This window comes from Bubalus kerabau, chromosome X (assembly GCF_029407905.1).
Source record: "Bubalus kerabau isolate K-KA32 ecotype Philippines breed swamp buffalo chromosome X, PCC_UOA_SB_1v2, whole genome shotgun sequence".
NCBI lineage: Eukaryota > Metazoa > Chordata > Mammalia > Artiodactyla > Bovidae > Bubalus > Bubalus kerabau.
The window spans coordinates 132,180,717-132,202,011 of NC_073647.1; the positions used below are offsets into that span (position 1 = coordinate 132,180,717).

The window sequence follows — 21,295 nt, forward strand, 5'->3', positions numbered from 1 at the left end:
TTAGAAAGAATCTTTCATTTCCACTACTAAATCGTATTTTGAGTCTGGGTGTAGTTTTTTAGCTGAATGAAATTCAAATAATCTAGAATTTGGTTCTAAAGCTAACTCTTTCTTCCTTCCAAGCTGCTCTTTCATTTAAACAACTCCTAGAGAGTTGCCTAGTGGCCCAGTAGCTAAGTAGCTAAGAATCTGTGCTCCAAATGCAGGCGGCCTGGGTTCCACCCCTGATCAGGGAACTAGACCCCACACACCACAAGTAATAGTTCACATGCCACAACTAAAGATCCTATATACCAGAACTAAAACATTCCTCATCCTGGAACTAAAGAACTCTCAGGGTGCAAGGAACATCAAGGATCCTGGATTCCGAAGATAAGACCAAGCACAGCCAAATAAATAAGTAACTAAATAAAATAAGCCCCTACCTTCATCAATTTCACCATCACCTAAAATATACTCATCTCATACACTTTGTGGAATTATCAACACAGCCAAAACCGCTGAATGGAATGCTCTTTCAATAAAATGAGCTCTGTTTCCATGACTCACAGCAGAGTGTCAGCCCACTGGCTTCTGAGTTTCCGGTTTCATTCTACTATTACTTTTATTTCACAGAATCTCCTTGGAGATGATGTGCATGAAACATCTAGGTTGTGCACTGTGTTCACGGGCACTGGGGCAGGAGCACAGGGCACATTCCATCCCCACCCCGGGGGGAATTTCTGTCTGGTCTACTCATGTTGCTGTTTAGTCACTCGGTCATGTCTGACCCTTTTCTACCCCATGGACTGAACAGATTGCTCTGTCCATGGGATTCTCCAGGCAAAAATACTGGATTGGGTAGCCATTTCCTCCTCCAGGGGATCTTCCTGATCCAGGGAATGAACCCACATGTCCTGCATTGGCAGGTAGATTCTTGACCACTGAGCGGCCTGGGAAGCCTGATAACTGAAAAGTAATTGTTCAGGGTAGTTTTCCATTCCAGGCTTAAGTCTCTCAACTTTGAGACCCACCATCTGAGGGTCTGGCCTCAATTTAGTGTTTCCACAGCCTCCCCGGTGGGCTCAACATGTAGCCTCACTTAAAATTACCTCCCATGGACATTTACTGTCCTAAAGTCTCCAAGTGCCTTGCCTCAGTGTATTTACACTAGACTCCTCATGAGGAAGCCCTCAATCCCCTCACCTCCTTACACCTCATTTTTATTGGGCCCCTAGATCTTTGTTCACAAGCTACTTTATATGAATTGTTCTCTTAGACTCTAGAATTCTATGGGAAATGGTTCGGTTTATTTTTCTTAGCATCCCCAATACTACTCAGAAGCCTCCAAAGAACAAATGCTAAATTGATATTTGAAGAATTACAGTGAAAGTGTGCAAGAAGTAAAGTTTACTGGGTTTTCACTTCTCCCACATTCTTAAATAAGCTAAGCCAATCCAGGTATATACACTTCAGTTTTACAAAGAAAGACTAAAAGGAAGAAAACAAACCAAGAAGTGAATACCTCTCAAGATTTTTTTTTCTGTATCTGATAATCACACAGACTTCACTGTGGAATAATTTCCATTTTTGCAAAAAATCCATATTCCAATATCATGTTTTCTTGTTCTGAATGACAAGAAATGATTCAAGGATTTCAGTCTGTGCTATGTAATATGAAAATTCTTATTTTTCAACTTGATAATCTACAGTACAAGGGGGAGCTGTGCCATTAGTATACTTAGACTCTGAAGCTAAACACATCTTTAATTAAAAGGAACAACATTTAAAAACAGAAAAAAGAAAAACCTCTAATTTTTGCATATTGTATAGGATCACAAATACATTACATGCTGTGTTTCCATGAAACACCTTGGCCCTCTGCTAGTTGGAAGACTGCTTGCTTTCTTGAAATGCAATGTGAAGTATCTGCTCAGACTTCACTAGGGGTGGGAGGAGCTTTGGACATGCTCTGGAAATTGCACTGGCCCTGGCACCGTAGGAGCCCTGGCTGCAGCTCTGGCTCTCTCTTCTTCAGCTCTCAAAGCCTCTTCATACCAGGATGCGAAGGCACTGCACTTGGTATCATTGACATTAGCCCCAAACTCCAACATTCTTTTATATATCTCTATCTATCATGGAAGCACTCCATATTAGTTTACAAAGATCATGCTCATTATTTTTTATAGCTGTATAGTACTCCACTCTGTGGATATATATATATATATATATATATATATATATATATCATGTTCCTTCAGTTAACATGTTCATGGATATGTAACTATTTTCATATGGTTGTGGATGTCTCTTCAGGGTTCCTTTCTGAAAACTAATTACTGGCTCAAATGTAAAAGCATATTTAGTTTTCTGATAATACCAAGTTGTGTTTAAGCTCTAATCTTATTCTATGACATGTTGCTGTGAAAGAATGAGATTAGTGCATTCTCTAACACTATATACAAAAATAAACTGAAAATGGATTAGAGACCTAAATATGAGTGGAAAGTATAAAACTCTTAGAAGGCACTATGAGTGGGACATTCTTTGATATAATTCATAATAATATTTTTTTTGATCTGTCTCCTAAAGCTAGGAAGATAAAAGCAAAAATAAATAAATGAGATGTATTTAAAGGTAAAAACTTGCACAGAAAAGGAAACCATCAGCAAAATGAAAAGACAACCTACTATATGGAAAAAAATATTTGCCAATAATATAACCAATAAGGGGTTAATATCCAAAATATATGAACAGCTTATATAACTCAACAGTTTAAAAAAAGATTAAAAAAAATGGGCAGAAGACTTAAATACACATTTTTCCAAAGAAGACATACAAATGGCCAAGAGGCACATGAAAAGATGTTCAACATCCTTAATCATCATATGAATGCAAATTTAAACCACAATGAGGTATTATCTTATACCTATCAGAAGGGCTATGATCCAAAAGGAACAGAAGTAACAAATGTTGGTGAGCATGTGGACATGATCTATACACTGTTGGTGGGAATGTCAATTGGTGCAGCCACCATGGATAACAGTAAGGAGGGCCCTCAAAATCTAAAAAGAGAACTACCAAATGACCCAGCAATCCCACTCCTGGGTATGTATCTGGAAAAAAAAAAAAAAAAAAGAACCCACTAATTTGCATGGTCTCCCTCAGGTACTCGATGCTTGTCTGAGTCTAAGGGTTTCCACTGCTCGTCTCCCCTTCCCCTCCGGCCTCATCTACTCTCTTCCAGTGACCCCACCCCAGTCCAACTTCCCTGTTTATTAAGAAGGCACCTTTGTCTGGCAGAGCCAGTGTGAGATGAAGAGGTAGTCCTTCCCAGCCACCAGATAATCAGGAGTTTTGGCCGGACTTTCACACACTGATAGTGAGGAGTCAGACAAAAAGCACAGACTGTGGCGCTGAAATGGATTAATAAGGAACTTAGTGATGTGGCCAGGGACCCTCCAGCACAATATTCTACAGGTCCAGTTGGGGATGATACATTTCATTGGGAAACCACAATTACGAAAAAGAATGGCAGCCCATATTGAGGCAGTGTATTCTCTGCGACAATTCATTTCCCTAAAGACTACCCGTTCACGCTACCTAAGGGTGCATTTGCAACAGAATTTATCATCCGGACATGAACACTAATGGCAGCACTAGGTTCGCTACTCTAAGATCACTGTGGTCTCTTGCTTTCATGATTTCTACAGTTCTGGTATCCATTTGTTCCCTGCTATGTGTTCTGAACCCCAATGACCCCCTCCCCAGTGCCAGAGGTTGCATAGATCTATAAAACAGACAGAGAGAAGTACAACAGAATTTTTCAGGAATGGACTCAGAAGTATGCCATGTAATGCTAACTTAAAGTCAGAATAACCTGCATTAAAGCTTGAATAAACTTTAAATTACTGTTTAAAATGAAAACAAAATTCACTAATTCAAAAATTCCATGCACTCCAATGTTCATAGCAGCATTACTGACATTTGCCAAGGTACAAAAGTAATCTATATGTATACAACCTACACACACACACACACACACACACGTGTGTGCACGCATAATGGAATATTACTCAGTCATTAAAAAGAATGAACTTTTGCAATCTTTCAACAGCATGTATGGAGTTGGAGGGTATTATGCTATTAATTAGTAAATAGTTGGATGGTATTAATGAAATAAGTGAGATAGAGGAAGACAAATGCTGTATGATACTACTGACATGGAGAATTTAAAAAATAAAAGACTAGGGGAATGAAGCAGACTCACAGATATAGAGAACAAGCTAGTGGTTACCAGTGGGGAGTGGCAAGCAGGAGGTGAAGGACAGGGACAGAAGACTAAGAGGTGCAAACTAATATGTACACAATAAGCAACAAGGATATATTGTACAACAAAGGGAATATAGCCAGTATTTTATAATAACTGTAAATGGAACATAACCTTTAAAAACTGTGAAGCACTTTGTTATTCATCTGTAATTTATAAAATATTGTACATCAACTATGAAAATGAAGTGAAAGTATTAGTTGCTCAGTCTTGTCCAACTCTTTTTGACCACATAGACTGTAGCATACCACGCTCCTTTGTCCATGGAATTCTCCAGGCCAGAATACTGGAGTGGGTAACCATTCCCTTCTTCAGGGCATCTTCCTGACCCAGGGATTGAACCCAGGTCTCCTGCCTTTCATGCAGATTCTTTGCCATCTGAGCCACCAGGGAAGCCCACATCAACTATACCTCACTTCAAAAAAATCAATTCTCCCAGGAACTTTCACATATACAATACAGTATTATTAACTATGGGGTTCTCTGGTGGCTCAGCAGTAAAGAATCTTCCTGTTGATGCAGGAGATGAGGGTTTGATTCCTGTTTCGGGAAGATCCCCTGGAGAAGGACATGGCAACTGAATCCAATATCCTTGCAAGGAAAATTCCATAGACAGAGGAGGCTGGCAAGCTACAATCCACGGGGTTGCAGAGTAGGAAACCACTTGGCGACTTAACAACAGCAATGATTAACTAGTCACCATGCTGTACATTATATCTCCAGGACTTCTTTATTTTGTACATTAAAGTTGTGAAAGTTTATGCCGTTTGGCCACTTATACGCATTTCATCCATCCTCCAACCCCCACTGGCGGCAACCACTAATCTATTCTCTGTGAGTTCATTTTTCAAAAATCTTCACATATAAATGAGATTATATAGTATTTGTCTTTGTCTGACTTATTTCACTTAGCATAATGCCCTCAAGGTGCAACTGTGTTACTGCAAATGGCCAGATTTCCTTTTTTTCTTTTATTGGCTAAAGAACATCTGAGTGAGGATGAGTGTGTGTGTGTGTGTCTATGTGACAGTATCTTTATCCATTCATCCATTAATGGGCAATTATATTGTTTTCATAATTTGGTTATGGTAAATAATGTTTCAACGAACATGGGGGGTGCAGATATCTTTTCCAGGTGTTGGCTTCATTTCTTTCAGCTAAATTTCCAGGAGTAGACTTGCCAGATCACATGGTAGTTCTATTTTCAATTTTTTTATGAGCATCTATACTATTTTCCATAGTGGCTGCATCAATTTACATTTTCATAAACCCACATTTTCTTTAATAATTTAAGTATATCCTAAATGCAAAAGTTATAATGCTTCTAAATTTAAAAGGTATACATCTTTGAAATTTAGGAATGAGAGACTGAATACAGTAAGCTAGACCCATAACTGAACCACTTTAATTTTTTTTCCTCTTCTTATCCTATCTTAGTGTGGGGTTTTTCACATGACCAAGGATACCCCTATTCCAATGCCACGTAATCTTGCTCTGGATCACACAGATGATTTAAAATTTTTCAGTTTGTATTTCAGAAAGCAAAATTCTTATTTCTAAATCTGGTAAACAGCAATAAGTGTGTGACCCCGTGTCATTCATAAGCTTATGATCTGAATCTAAATAAACTTAGTACTGAAAAGAAAATCACTTGAAAATTACCGCCTCACCCCCCGCAAGAAAAGGGTAAGTCGAAAAGTTATTGACGCGTATCAGGAACACAGGTTGACAGGCTTTTCTGATCACAAAGTGAAGAACAGATTCAGACCACACTAGAGGTGAGATGAGTGGCTGGATGCGGCCATGGACTGGGCACTGGCCACAGAAGGGCCATCACTGCCCGAGGTAGAAGTGCCAGCCCTGGCTGCAGCTCTGGCTCCAGTGCTCTCTACGTCCTCTCTCCAAGTCGCCTCATAATGGGGGCAGGAATGCAGTGGGGACAGTATAGTTGACCTTGGCCAAAAACTCCAGGGCTTCTACCTTGCTGGTTTCCATAGGGGCTCTCAGACCCCACAGGAGTGCTCTCGTATCCCCCCATAGTGAGGGGGATCACAGCCAGGCAGGGGGATTGTGACCAGGCAGTGTCAAGAGAAATGAACTGACAATATGTCAGCCTCAGACTGGGAGGAGTGAAACATTATGGCCTCTAGAGCAATTCAGACCAGGCTCTACACTCAGTTCTGTCACTTTATCAGCCTGGAGAATAGAAATTCTTTGTCTGCTAAGTGAATTTGATAAGCCTTGTCTTACAGAAGTATCAGAACATATGTAGCTTGTGTAAAGCACCTGGCACTGCAGCTGGCAATGTTTAGGTCTTATGATGCTTATTTTCATACCAGAAGAAAATCTATGGGAATTTCTACCTTCATCTATGGGAATTTTTCTTTACCCAGGAGAAACTAGAGACTATGTAGTCTTCTAAACAAAGAAAGCTAAGTCAATCAAACTGCTGCTTAGCAAGAAACTGTAGGGCTTCCCTGGTGGCTCAGTGGTAAAGAATCTACCTGACAACCAGATGTCAGTTCAATCCCTGGGTTGTGAAGATCCCCTGGAGAAGGGATTGGCAATCCACTCCAGTATTCTTGCCTGGAAAGTTCCATGGACAGAGGAGCCTGCCAGGCTACTGTCCATGGGGCCACAATGAGTCAGACACAACTTAGCAACTAAACAAGTAATCCTAAGTAAATTTACTCTATCATAGAATATGTTATTGAATTTAGAGGCAAGTGTTTTACCAGGATGCAACGCAAAACCTTATAGAATTTGTGTCAAGGACCAGTAATTCCCCTGCCTCCCAAAGCCCTCCCGACATAACACCCCGATTTTCATGTATTTCACCACCACTAAAATCTAGCCCCGCTCAGGAGGTCTACTAGATTACACTCGAGATACCCTCATGTTTGGAGTGTGCTGGGGCTCCTTCTGTTCAGGGCCCAGAGTGCCAGCACAGTGACGTCTCAACATCCCATCACAAAGGAGACAGTAATATGCATCAAACACCTGGTTTGTGGACTGTGTTCACCTGCACTGGGGCAGGAGCACTGGATACCTTCTGTTCTTTCCCCCAGGTGGAGATTCCCTCTGGTTGACTCACAATCTCAGGGTAACTGTTCAGGGAAGCTTCGCATTTCAGTCTCAGCCTCCCAACTTTGAGGGCCACCATCTGGGGATCTGGGCCCGGCTCACCATTATCACAGGTTCATCCAGCCCACCACGCAGCGAACTTAAAATGACCTCCCACGAAGGAACAGGAAGACAGAGAAGATGTATATTATGATTAGCTTTCCAGCCCCACCTTAGCCTCTCACAACTTAAAAGGTTGGGAGTGTTGGTCGAACGCAGTGAAATAGTTGCCTCAGACCTGACTAGGGGCTGGAGGGACTGCTAGACGTGACTTTGGAGCACACACTGGCCTTGGCAGGACTATAAACCCTGACTGCAGCTCGGGCTCTCTCGTCATCCTCTCTCAGAGCCTTTTCATAATCGGGTGGGAAGGCACTGGGGATGTTACCATTGACCTTGGCCAAAATACCAAACCTCAAAGTTTTGGTTTAAGAGAATAAAGGCTGAGAATTTATACCTCACTGCTCTCATCCCAACTCCCTCCCCAGCATCCTCCCTGATTTTTGTCACTTGTCTTAGATCATCACACCACCTTCCTTATGGAATCACTGCTCATATACTCAAGACATCTACAGGCAGGTACAGGGTCTCCTTTATCTTTGCATCACCCCCACCAGCACAGAACCTTCTGAAGAGCAGATGCTCAAGTAAAGATGAGAATAAAGGAGCCACCAAGCAAGGAATGTAGTTTCTCATTGTTTTTATCGGCATTCTTGAATAAGCTAACAACATCTAAATATATCGCTAAGGGTACTACTGAATGTTATAGAGAGAGAGACAAAGGTGAATAACATAAATCAAAACTTGACTATAGCTTACTTGATTTTCATCTGTTTTAAAACTACAACATTCTTTCACATTTCCAAGAAAATTACTATTCCAAAGCTATGTTATCATGTTCTGGATCTCAAAAGAGGAAGGATTTTCTGAATTACACTACACAGTACCAAAACTCTTACTCTTAGATCTGACAGACAACAACAAATCTGTGATCCATGTCATTTGTAAATTTGGATTCTGAATCTAAACAAACATTCTGGGAAATGAAACAACATTTGAAAAGTAATAGTGTAAAACAGGAACACAAAGAAGATACGTATTGACATTTCCAGCCCTACATTAGCCTCTCACTTCTTAAAAGGTTGGCAGTATTGGTCAAAGAAAGTGAAGCTGCCGCCTGAGAACTCACTGGGCACTGGATGGATCTCTGGGTGGGACCCTGGAGCAGGCAGTGGCCCTGGCAGCACCACGAGACCTAACTAGAGATCTGCCTCGGGATCTCTTCTCTTCTCCCAAAGCTACAGCATAATGCAACGGGAAAGCACTGGGGATGGTACTCTTGATCTTGGCCAAAAACTCCAGCACCTTCATCTTTCTGGTTTCAGCGTAGGCTCTTGAGCCCCACAGGAACTCATAGCTCAGGGGATCGCTGTCGGGAATCTGATGATACACCAGGTAATTCTGCTGCACCCACTCTTCCGTGATGAGCTTCCTGGGATCCCCAAAGATTACATGCTGCTTTCCATCATAGATGCCCAGAACATTCAGGAACTCCCAGACATCAGCCTCAGAGGCGCGGTTGCCATTCAGGTAGATCACATTCAGCAGAGGCATCAGAAGCCCATTCTTCGGCACCTCACAGCTGCTGCTCAGCACCTCATCACCGATGAGGCCTATCTTGCTGACCAGGGTATAGGAGTAACCATTCGGCTTGCCTTCCTTCAATTCAAGACCAAATGACAGCTCCATGCATTTAGCTGCTCTCCTGAGGATCTCGGGGAAGCGTGTCTTGTACCTTTTGTGAAAAAGCTTCCGCATATCTAGCCTCCTTAATGGGCTCTTTCATCTTACACTTATCAAGCAGGAAATTGACCAACACTCCTGCCTTCTCCGTCAGAGGATCTAGAGGAGTGGTCTTAGCAGAGGTTGAGGCCCGGGAGGAATTTTCACGTTCCTCAACTTGGCCCCTGCCACGTGCTTTAGATCTTGGGTGTGAAGCCCCTACAACAGGAGAGCTAGTGGCTGCAGCTCCCTGAGGCTTCTGGCCTGCACCAGCAGGGGGGGAGCCCGGGGGCGTACCCCCAGAAGTAGGGGTGGGGGTGGCAGCAGCCAGAGCATTCCCGAGATCCTTGGCCTCCATGCGTGCCTGGCGGCGTTTCTCACGTCCACGGCGCTTGCTCTTCTGCCCCCGAGGCATGACTATCAGCAGGCACAGCGGGCAGGGAAGCAGGCAGGAAGTAGGTGATGCTGGAACCTGGAGAAGGGAAGATTAGTGGATGAGCTCCTTCAGCATGGAGGGAATGAGGCTGCTCTGCCCGTTTCCTTGAGAGCCCTACTCCAGGAACCGCTGGCCTCTTGTTCTTGGTCAGCCCATCCCCTGAGAACCCTGTGTAAGAAGTGAGCGCGTGCCAGCCTCAGGCCACAGCCTGCCTGTGGCTGCCTCCAGTTGACAGAAGATCCTGGGACCGGGGCCCTTTCTGGGTCCCTTCGTTCACACACACAACTGTCACATCAGCTCTTAGTGGGGTCGGGACCCCTGCCATGTGCTGCTTGAAAGGTGACACCTCAAAGCTCTCTGGGACCCATGAGAAGGAGCCGAGTCGTGGACACGGTAGGGGTGGATGGCACTGGCAGTTCTGGGGGCCTGCTCTGTCCTGAACTCGGTTCTCCACCATTCAGGGTCCTCATCTTGTCAACACCAAGGGTTTGGGCCCCTCCCTCCTGCCTCTGGTGCTGCCTCTTCAGGTGAAGAACCTCATCTCCCTTAGAAATGACACAAAGAAATGAGGGGCCTCAGCAGAGGATCAGGCAAGACTCTAGTGTTCATTTGATTAGCTGGAAGGGGGAGCGTGCTACCTTCAGTCCTCATTCGCAGTCCCCACTTTGACTCCTGGGAGGATCTGGGGGCTCCTTTCTCTCCTGGCTTGAGGACCTTTCTTCACAGCAAGGCCAACAGCTCCCTGAGATCGAATGGGGAAAGCCAGGGTGGCCTTACCTGGCCCTACCGCCCATGGTCTCTGTGGCCAGAAGAGCTGCAGCAGGAGTTTGAGGCCCTGTAACGGGTGCTACTCATGCAAGGTCCCCAGATTTTACTCAGGGCAGAGTCTAAGATTCCTTCCTCTGCTGACCCATTAGACTAAGGTGCTCACTTCCCTGTTAGCTGTGAGTGAGGCACACTTCTGCCGGCCATGTATGCCTGGGGGCACCAAGGAGTGACAGTGCGAGGAATTCTGGGAGTTTCTCACAGTCCTCAGCATCTTCTCTGTGAGTCCTGGCAAATGTTAGAAATTCTCCCTCCGCTGACCTGAGCACGCTGAGGTTCCCAAGGTGAAAGAAAGTGTGAGCCACCTCTCGGCATCCCTGTCCCTGACCTCCCTGGGATGGCAGCAGAGGCTGGACTCTGTGGGACTTCACTGTTCTGTCATCACTGGCCCCTTTAGTCCGCACTTGGATGTGATTTATGTTCCTCCCTTAGTCCACTCTGAGTTTTCTGGCCTCAGATCAAGGCCCACATCTCCCTGAGTTCCTGGGGCTGAAAGTGAGGGGTGACATCTGGCAATCTCTGCCTGAGGTGCCCTAGGGCAGACAGGGACTGGGACTTTGCAGGCCCCCACTGCTTTGGGTAGGTGCTCATCTAAGTCATCTCTCTGGGTCCTTATCATGACTCTGTGACTCCTGGCAAGACCAGGAAATCTCTGTCTCGACTTGAGATCTCTCCCCTCCTACTAAGGCCCCCATCTCCCTGAGACCCACTAGAAAGCAGTGACATTTTCCCGATCTCTAGCTACAGCTGTGTGTGGACTCCTGATGCGGACAGTCAGGAAGAGATTCTGCACTGCCCTCTGTTGTCGCGGGGTAGCTGGATGGTCCCTCAATTCTTAGGTCCTCTTCTGGGCTCCTGGTACTAGCTGCAAATGCTCCAGTGGCGGACCTGAACCCATACCCCCATCATCGAGGTTCCTCACCTCCCTGCGAGGCTCTGGGCAGAAGCAAGTGGGGGTCATCTGGTCCCCATGCCTGGGTCTCCCAGGTCTGAGAGGAGTGATGCGACTATGTGGTTCACTTCCTTCTGGGTGGGGTTCTCGCATGTTCATTCAGTGTTACCACTGTCACTCCCTTTAGGAACCGGTCTTCCTCCCTATGTTGAATGAGGCCTCATCCATCAGAGTCAAACCTGAATGTCCCTGAAACCATCCTTGGAGAAAATGAGAGGGCATCTCTGCCTGAGAGCTCTAACCCGGCTTCCCAGGGTGACGGCAGAGGCGGCACTCTGTGTGGGCTCCTCTGTTCTGGGGGAGTCAGTTGTCTCCTTCCTCACATAGAATTGGTGCTTCAACATCTCTCATGGCCTAGGACTCCTCGTTTTCTCCTAACCTGGGCAGGCAGACCTGAAACCAGGCCCTCATCTCCCTCGGACCCCACAGGCAAAATCAGGGGCACCAGAACTGGCCAGCTCTTCCCTGGGACCCCCAGGGCTGACAGCTGAGGCGGCATCAGATGTGGCTCTCTCTACCGTGTATGGATCTTCCCCTCGACTCTGCATCCTTCCTGGGACTCTGCCTTCTGCAGACCTGAGCCCAAGACCCTGTGAAAGGTCTTCACCTTTCCCAAGAGGACCCAAGCTGACAGAGTGAGCCACATTCCGCCAAAAATGATTTGGGGCTATGCTGCTAACCACAAGGGCAGCACTCTCGACCCCCACCCCCTGCCCCAGTTCTGGAGTCAGGGGCTCCCTCAGTCCTCACTCAGGATTCTGGCCTCCAGTTTGGGTAGGGTTTGGGGTCTTCCCTCTGCTGACCCGAGTCTGCATGCCCCAGAGCAAAGCTCTCACCTCCCTGAGTGGCTAGAGGAGATGCTGGGGGCTCCATATCCAGCTACCTTGTTTGGGGATGCCCAGACCTGAGAGCAGGGCTGCTCCTTAGTGCAGCAATCTGCTTGGATGCCAGGCCTGCTGACTAGCACTGAAGGTCCTAGCTTGACTCCTTCTAAGGCTGAGACTCCTCCCTATGCCTCATGGGGTTACCTTATCTATCATTCTATGTCTTTATTTATTTACCTTTCACACCCATTGCTTTTTATTATGTAACTGGTAGTTACATCTTAACCTTTCTCACCTCTTTCTCTTCTCCCCCACACCCCTAAACCTAACCCCCATCAACCACCTGTTTTTTCTCTCTTGCTTCTATAATTGTTTCTGTTTTTCAGATTCCTCACAGAAGTGAAATCATATAGTATTTCATTTTCTCTGACTCATTTCACTTAACATACATAATACCCTCTAGGTCCATATCCTTTTATATAAAGGCCTTTCTCTACCTGAACGCCCCTTATCCCCAAACCCCGCCAGCCCCCGCACACCATGCAAAAATGACGGGTTCTCTCAGCCTGAATTACACTATGGTAATTTGGACCCCTATGGTAGGGGTCCAAACCTTCTTATTCTAATGATCTAATGATCAGATCTAATGATCTGAGCGGGAGGGGATGTAATAATAACAGAAATAAAGTAAACAATGTAATGAGCTTGAAGCATCCTGAAACCATCCCTTTAGCCTACCCACCCTACCCTCATGCCACCCCACCCTCCTTTATCCACCGCATCACACCCCATCCCACACTGCACCCCACCCCATGCAAAAATTGTCTTCCAAGAAACCCATCCCCCGGTGCCAAAAAGATTGGGGGCCACTACTGTGTGGCACTGCAGCATTGGTTGCAGGAATGACTTCTGTGCAGCCACCACTTTCGAAGGAGATATCCCTGTGAGCGCTGAAAGCCCCATCTTTTCACCTGTTGAGGGCAAATACCACTTCCAACGCATAAAGAATCCATCCTCTTTCAACAAAGCAGCCCGAGCCGCCACCGACCCTCCACGTGGCAACAAGATGGCTCCTCGGCCCGCAACTCGGGACAGGGCATGTTACACTGTAGATTGCAGGGGTGGGATGCGGTTGGGTCACTTTTCTTACAGGCAGGGGTTGGGAAATTCACTTCAGCTACATTCAGGTCCTCACCTTGGCTCCGGACGAGTCCAGTACACAATCTCCGCTGAACAGACGCTGCAGCTACCAGTCGCGCTCCTCGCCTCGAAAGCGGAAAAGAGGAGTCCTGCATACGTTCGTACGTGGGGTCTCCTAGGGGCGGGGCAGGGGCAGGGGGCAGGGGCGGGGTGCTACAGAAACCCGGTAGCTCAACATTCATCCGTCCCTGGGTCCTCCTTGTGCAGTGTTATCAGAGCCCAGGACACCTCCTTCTAAGAACTCGAGTCCTCCAGCTCCCAAACGAAGCCCTCGCCTTCCCAAGTCCCTAGTGTTGGGAGTCAGGGTGCTGCTCTGAGCATCTCTGCTTGTCAGGAGGGGGCGCCACTCAGTGAGCCTCCCTCGTAGGGGGAGAGACCCTCTCAGTAGCACTGATGGTCCTCACCTTAAGTCCGGTTATGGTCAAGATGCCCCCCTCTGCAGATCTGGGGTCCGATTCTGCTAGAGGAGGCCCTGTCCTCCCTAAGATCACACAGGTTGAATGAGGGGACCACTCAGAAGTAGCTCTTCTGGGTCTCTCAGGGCTAAGAATTTACAGAAATGTGTTTGGATCCCTCTCCAGGGGTCCTGTCTAACACTCAGCATCGCATGTGACGTCCTCCTTGGGTTCAGGTCCGTCCCTCTGCGAAACAGGCTGATCCTATTAGACAAAGGCCTCACCTCGCTGAGACTTTCCAGACTGAAATCAACCTGACATCTGTGCCCAGCGCTTCCTGGGGACCACAGCATCAGTGATTTTCCAGGGCCTCCTTGTATAGTGTGTGCTACCATGAGTTCACTTTCAGGTCCTCACATTGACTCATGACGAATCCTGTAACTCCACTCTCTGGTTTATGAAGCTGCTTGTCCTACGTCAAGGTCCTAGTCTCCTGAGAATTCCAAGTGGGAAGTCAGGGTGATCCTCATGTGATCGTAGTCCATCAGGGCCTCTGAGAACAGACAGTGGGGATGCAACTCTAGTCCTTTCGGATTCCTTTTGCTCAACATACTACATCTACTACAACCTGGGTCTCTGCCTTCTACTCATCTAACATTCCTCTTCTTAGTCTTTGGATGACCACTATATTCAGTGGTGATTGTCTCCTCAGCCCTCCTTCATGGAGGTTCCCATATCAGCATCTGTCACTTGATTAAAGGCTTCTTGGGAAATGCATATTCCTACAGACATTGAACAGTTAACCTCTAGCAAATGTTGGAGAAAACAGGTCTTGGTCCCAAAAGTAATCTAAGATTAGGAACATGCAGTAGAAATCAAGGAACTCGGGAAAGATGTTATGCTGTCAGAGAAAAGGAGCTGACATATTCCTTCTCTTCAGCCAGATTAGGGTGTCTGCTTATTTGCTCAGTCCATATCTGACACTTTACAACACCATGGACTGCAGCCTGCCAGGCTCCTGTGTCCATGGGGATTCCCCAGGCAAGAATACTGGAGTGGGTTGCCCTCCTCCAGGGGATCTCCCCAACCCAGTGATTGAACTCAGGTCTCCCGCATTGCAGGCAGATTTTTTACCATCTGAGCCACCAGATTTAGGGTAGTTTAAAAATCTTTACTTTCAGTACCCTCCTGCTGTTGGTTGAGTGGTTAAGACTCTGTGCTCCCAATGCAGGGGGCCTGGGTTCAATCCCTGGTCAGGTAATTGGATCCCACATGTCACAACCAAGAGTTCATGTGCCACAACTAAAAATCTCACATGCCACAACTAAAGAGCCTGCAGACATGGCAGCTAATTCCAAAGCAATTGTTCAGGGTAGTTTTCCATTCCAGGCTTAAGTCTCTCAACTTTGAGACCCGCCATCTGAGGGTCTGACCCCTATTCAGTGTTTCCACAGCCTCCCTGGTGGGCTCGCCCTGTAGCCTAACTTAAAACTACCTTCCACTGCCGGACTTTTATTGTCCTAAAGTCTCCAAGTGCCTTGCCTCAGTGTATTCACACTAGACTTTTCATGAGGAAGCCCTCAATCCCCTCACCTCCTTACACCTCATTTTTATTGGGCCCCTAGATCTCAGTTCACCAGCTACTTTATATGAATGCTGCTCTTAGACTCTAGAATTTATGGGGTTGAGTTTATATTTCTTAGCATCCCCAAAACCACCCAGAAGCCTTCCAAAGAGCAGATGCTAAATTGATATCTGAACAATTACAGTGCAAGTGTGCAAGAAAACAATTTACTGGGATTTCATTTCCCCACATTCTGAAATAAATGAAGCCAATCCAGGTAAATAAACTTCAATATTACAAAGAAAGACTACAACAAAACAAGAAGTGAATACCTCTTATGATTTTTTTCTGTATCTGATAATCACACAGACTTCACTGTGGAAAAATTTCCATTTTCACAAAAGAATCCATATTGCAATATCATGTTATCTTGTTCCGAATGACAAGAAATGATTCAAGGATTTCAGTCTGTGCTATGTAATACGAAATTTCTGATTTTTCAACTTGATAATCTGTAGTACATGTGGGAGCTGTGCCATTAGTACGCTTGGACTCTGGAGCTAAACACAACTTTAATTAAAGGGAACAACATTTAAAAACAGAGAAAAGAAAAACCTCAAATTTGTGAATATTGTATAGGAACACAAATACCTTATATGCTGAATTTCCATGAGCCCCACCATGGCCCTCCACTAGTGGGAAGACTGCCTGCTTTCTTGAAATGCAATGTGAAGTATCTGCTCAGACTTCACTAGGAGTAGGAGGAAATTTGGACATGCTCCAGAAAGTGCACTGGCCCTGGCACCATAGGAGCCCTGGCTGCAGCTCTGGCTCTGGCTCTCTCTTCTTCAGCTCTCAAAGCCTCCTCATACCAGAATGGGAAGGCACTGGACTTGGTATCATCGACATTAGCCCCAAACTCCCACATTCTTTTATATATCTATATCTATCATGGAAGCACTTCATATTACTTTACAAAATTGTACTCATTCCTTTTTATAGCTTCGTAGTCCTCCACTCTGTGGATATATCATGTTCCCTCAATTAACATGGGCATAGGCATTTTCGTATTTTCATGTGTTCGTGGATGTCTCTTCAGAGTTAATTTCTGAAAACACTGAATTACTGGCTCAAATGTAAAAGCACATTTAATTTTCTGGCATTACCAAACTGTATTTACGCTCTAATCTCATTCTTTGACATGTAGCTCTCAAAGAATGAGATCAGTATATTCTCTAACACTATATACAAAAGTAAACCGAAAAGGGATTAAAGACCTAGCTATAAGAGTGGAAACCATAAAACTTTTGAAGATAATATGAGCAGAACACCCTTTGATATAAATCATAGCAATAGTTTTTTGGATCTGTCTCCTAAAGCTAGGAAAATAAAAGCAAATTAAAGTTAAAAGCTTTTGGACAGCAAAGGAAACCATCAACAATATGAAAAGTCAACCTACTATATGGGAGAAAATATTTGCCAAAGATATAACCAATAAGGGGTTAATATCCAAAATATATAAACAGTTGATATAACAGGTTAAAAAAAATCAAGAAAAAGATGGGCAGAAGACTTAAATACACATTTTTCTAAAGAAGACAAACAGCTGGTAAGAGGCACATGAAAAGATGTTCAACATCGTTAATCGTCAAATGAATGCAAATGTAAACCACAATGAGGTATTATCTTATGCCTATCAGAAGGGCTATAAGCCAAAAGGAACAGAAGTAACAAATGTTGGTGAGCAAATCATGTGGACATGATTTGTACACTGTTGTTGGGAATGTCAATTGGTGCAGCCACCATGGATAACAGTAAGGAGGGTCCTCAAAATCTAAAACCAGAACTAACACATGACCCAGCATTCACACTCCCAGGTGTATATCTGAAAAAAAAAATAATAACCCACTAATTTGGATGGTCTCCGTAAGGTACCTGATGCTTTTCTGAGTCTAAGGGTTTCCACTACTCGTCTCCCCTTCCCTTCCAGCCTCATCTACTCTCTGCCAGTGACCCCACCCCAGTCCAACCTTCCTGTTTATTAAGAAGGCACCTGTGACTGGCAGAGCCAGTGTGAGATGAAGAGATAGTACTTCCCAGCCACCAGATAATCAGGAGTTTTGGCTGGACCTTTGAGCACACACTGAGACAGTGAGGAGTCAGACAAAATGCACAGACTGTGGCCCTGAAATGGATTAATAAGGAACTTAGTGAGGTGGCCAGGGACCCTCCAGCACAATATTCTACAGGTCCAGTTGGGGATGATACATTTCATTGGCAAACCACAATTACGAAAAAGAGTGGCAGACCCTGTTGAGGCAGTGTATTCTCTCTTACAATTCATTTCCCTAAAAACTACCTGTTCACACTACCTAAGGGTGCTTTTGCAACAGAATTTGTCATCCAGACATGAACACTAATGGCAACACTCAGTTCACTACTCTAAGATCACTGTGGTCTCTTGCTTTCATGATTTCTGAATTTCCGGTATCCATTTATTCACTGCTACATGATCAGAACCCAGATGATAGCCTCCCCAGTGCCAGAGGTTGCATAGATCTATAAAACAGAAATAAGTAGAAAAGAATTTTTCAGAAATGTACTCAGAAGTATGCCATGTGATGTTACCTTAAAGTCAGAATAACCTGCATTAAAGCTTGAATAAACTGTCAGTTCAGTTCAGCTGCTAAGTCATGTCCAACTCTTTGCGACCCCATGAATTGTAGCATGCCAGGCCTCCCTGTCCATCACCAACTCCCGCAGTTCACTCAAACTCACATCCATCGAGTCGGTGATGCCATCCAGCCACCTCATCCTCTGTCCTCTCCTTCTCCTCCTGCCCCCAATCCCTCCCAGCATCAGAGTTTTTTCCAATGAGTCAACTCTTTGCATGAGGTGGCCAAAGTATTGGAGTTTCAGCTTTAGCATCACTCCTTCCAAAGAAATCCCAGGGCTGATCTCCTTCAGAATGGACTGGTTGGATCTCCTTGCAGTCCAAGGGACTCTCAAGAGTCTTCTCCAACAACACAGTTCAAAAGCATCAATTCTTCAGTGCTCAACTTACTTTATTGCTGCTAAAAATGAAAAAAATAATCCACTAATTTGAAAAGATCCACAAAAACATGTGTAATATCATATATGAAACGAGTTGCCAGTCCAGGTTCAATGCACGATACTGGATGCTTGGGGCTGGTGCACTGGGACAACCCAGAGAGATGGTGTGGGGAGGGAGGAAGGAGGAGGGTTCAGGATGGGGAGCACATGTATACCTGTGGCAGATTCGTTTTGATGTTTGGCAAAACTAATACAGTGTTTCAGGTTTAAAAATAAAATAAAATTTAAAAAAAAAAAGAAAAGAAAAGATCCACACATACACAATGGAATATTACTCAGTCATAAAAAAGAATGAACTTTTGCCATTTTCAAGAACATGGATTGATTGGAAGGCATTATGTTAACTGAAATATTTGAGAGAGAGGAAGACAAATGCTGTATAATACCATTTATATGGAGAGTTAAAAAATAAAACAGACTAGGGAGATGAAGCAGACTGACAGATACAGAGAACAAGCTAGTAGTGTTTACCAGGGGAGAGCAGCAAGGGGGAGGGTAAGGGCAGGGATAGAAGATTAAGAGGTGCAAACTCATATGTATAAAATAGATAAGCTATAAGGATATATTGCAAAACAAAGGGGATATAGCCAAAATTGTATAACAACTATAAATGGAACATAACATTTACAAATTGTGAATCACTTTGTTGTGTCCCTGAAACATAAAATATTGTACATCAGCTATGAAAATAAACTGAAAGTGCTAGTTGCTCAGTCTTGTTCAACTCTTTTTGACCCTAAGGAGGGTAGCCCGCCAGGCTCCTCTATCGATGGAGTTCTCCAAGTAAGAATTACCCACTGGAGTGGGTAACCATTCCCTTCAACAGGGGATCTTCCTGACTAAGTGATCAAACCCAGGTCTCCTACATTGCAGGCAGATTCTTTGCCATCTGAGCCACCAGGGAAGCCCACAACAACTATAGCTCGCTTTAAAAACATATATATTCTCTCAGGAACTTTCACATATACAATACAATATTATTAACTATGTGCTTCCCTGGTGGCTCAGTGGTAAAGAATCTGCCTGTTGATGCAGGAGATGCGGGTTCAATTCCTGGGTTGGGAAGAGGCCCTGGAGGAGGACACGGCAACCCAATCCAGTATTCTTGCATGGAAAATTCCCTAGACAGAGGAGGCTGACAAGCTACAATCCATGGGGTTGCAGAGAGTAGGAAACCACTTGGCGACTTAACAACAGCAATGATTAACTACAGTCACGATGCTGTACATTATATCCCTGCTGCTGTTGCTGCTGCTACGTCGCTTCAGTCGTGTCTGACTCTGTGTGACCCCATAGACGGCAGCCCACCAGGCTCCCCCGTCCCTGGGATTCTCCAGGAAAGAACACTAGGGCTTATTATTTTGTAAGTGAAAGTTGTGAATGTTTATGCCATTTGGTCATTTACACCCATTTCATCCATCCTCCAACCCCTTCTTGTGGCAACCGCCAATCTGCAACATGATGGACCTAGAGATCATCATTCTGACTGAAGTGACTCAGACAGAGAAGGAGAAATATTATATGACGTATCTTAGATGTATAATTTAAGAAGAGATGATACAAATGAATTGAACTACAAAATAGAAAGACTTACAGTTTCAGAGAACAAATTTATGGTTGCCGCTGGGGAAGGATGTGGGACAGAGATAGGGGATTTCCGATGGACATGTACACACTGCTATATTTAAAATGGATAAGCAACAAGGATGTACCGTGTAACACAGGGAACTCTGCTTAGTATTATGTGGCAGTATTGATGGAGGTTTGGGGGAGAGTGGATACGTGTATATGTATGGCTGAGTCCCTTCACTGTTCACCTGAAAACTGTCACAATATTGTTAATTTGCTATACCCCAACACAAAATAAAAAAGCTAAAATTTTACAAACATTGTGCCTGCAGTGCAAGGGCTGTGAGTTCAAACCCTGGTTGGGGAATTAAGATCCCATGTGCCACATAGCAAACCAATCAACAAAATATCATCACAGAAAAAGTGATGGGGATCCATGAAAGAAATAATTGATAAGCTAGATTTCATTCCCTTAAACTTCTGCTCTATAAAAATACACCAAGAGAACAAGAAGATGAGCCATAGTCTGGGAGAAAATATTTGCAAAAGACATATCTGATAAAGGTTTTAATCTAAAATATACAAAGAACTCTTAATATTAATAAGAAGAAAACATGTAATAAAAAAATGGACAAAAGATAGGAATAGATACCTCGCCCAGGAAGATACAGAGATGGCAAACAAGCATATGGAAAGATGCTCCACATCATATATCATTAGGGAACTGCAAATAAAAAAAAACAAGCAGCTACCACGACATCCCTTTCAGAATGGCCAGATTTCAAAGGACTGACAACGCCAAATGCTGGTAAGGACGTGAATCGACAAGAACTCTCATTCCTCGGTGGTGGTGGTGACGCAAAAGGGTAGAGCGACTTTGGAAGACAATTTGCAAGTTTCTTAGTAAACTATACATATTCAACACTGCTGGTAGGAATATAAATTGGTACAGCCAATTTGCAGGGAAAACAGTATAGCAGTTCCTCAAAAAACCAAAAATAACTCATAATACTTTCCACATTCCACTCCTATCCAAAGGAAATGAAATCAGGACCTCGAAGAGAGCTCTGCACTCCCATGTTCATTGCAGCACTACTCACAATGGCCAAGAAAGGGAAGCAGCCTAGGTGTGCAGTGACAGATGAATGGATTAAAAAAAGATGCAAAATATACATATAATGGAACACCATTCAGCCTTAAAA

At 44.5% G+C, this 21,295-nt stretch overlaps 1 pseudogene; it reads right to left on the reverse strand.

Moving 5' to 3' along the window:
* Nucleotides 1–7,932: 7,932 nt before the first annotated feature.
* Nucleotides 7,933–13,556, reverse strand: LOC129639401 (melanoma-associated antigen B1-like; annotated as a pseudogene).
* Between the last annotated feature and the right edge of the window lie 7,739 nt (nt 13,557–21,295).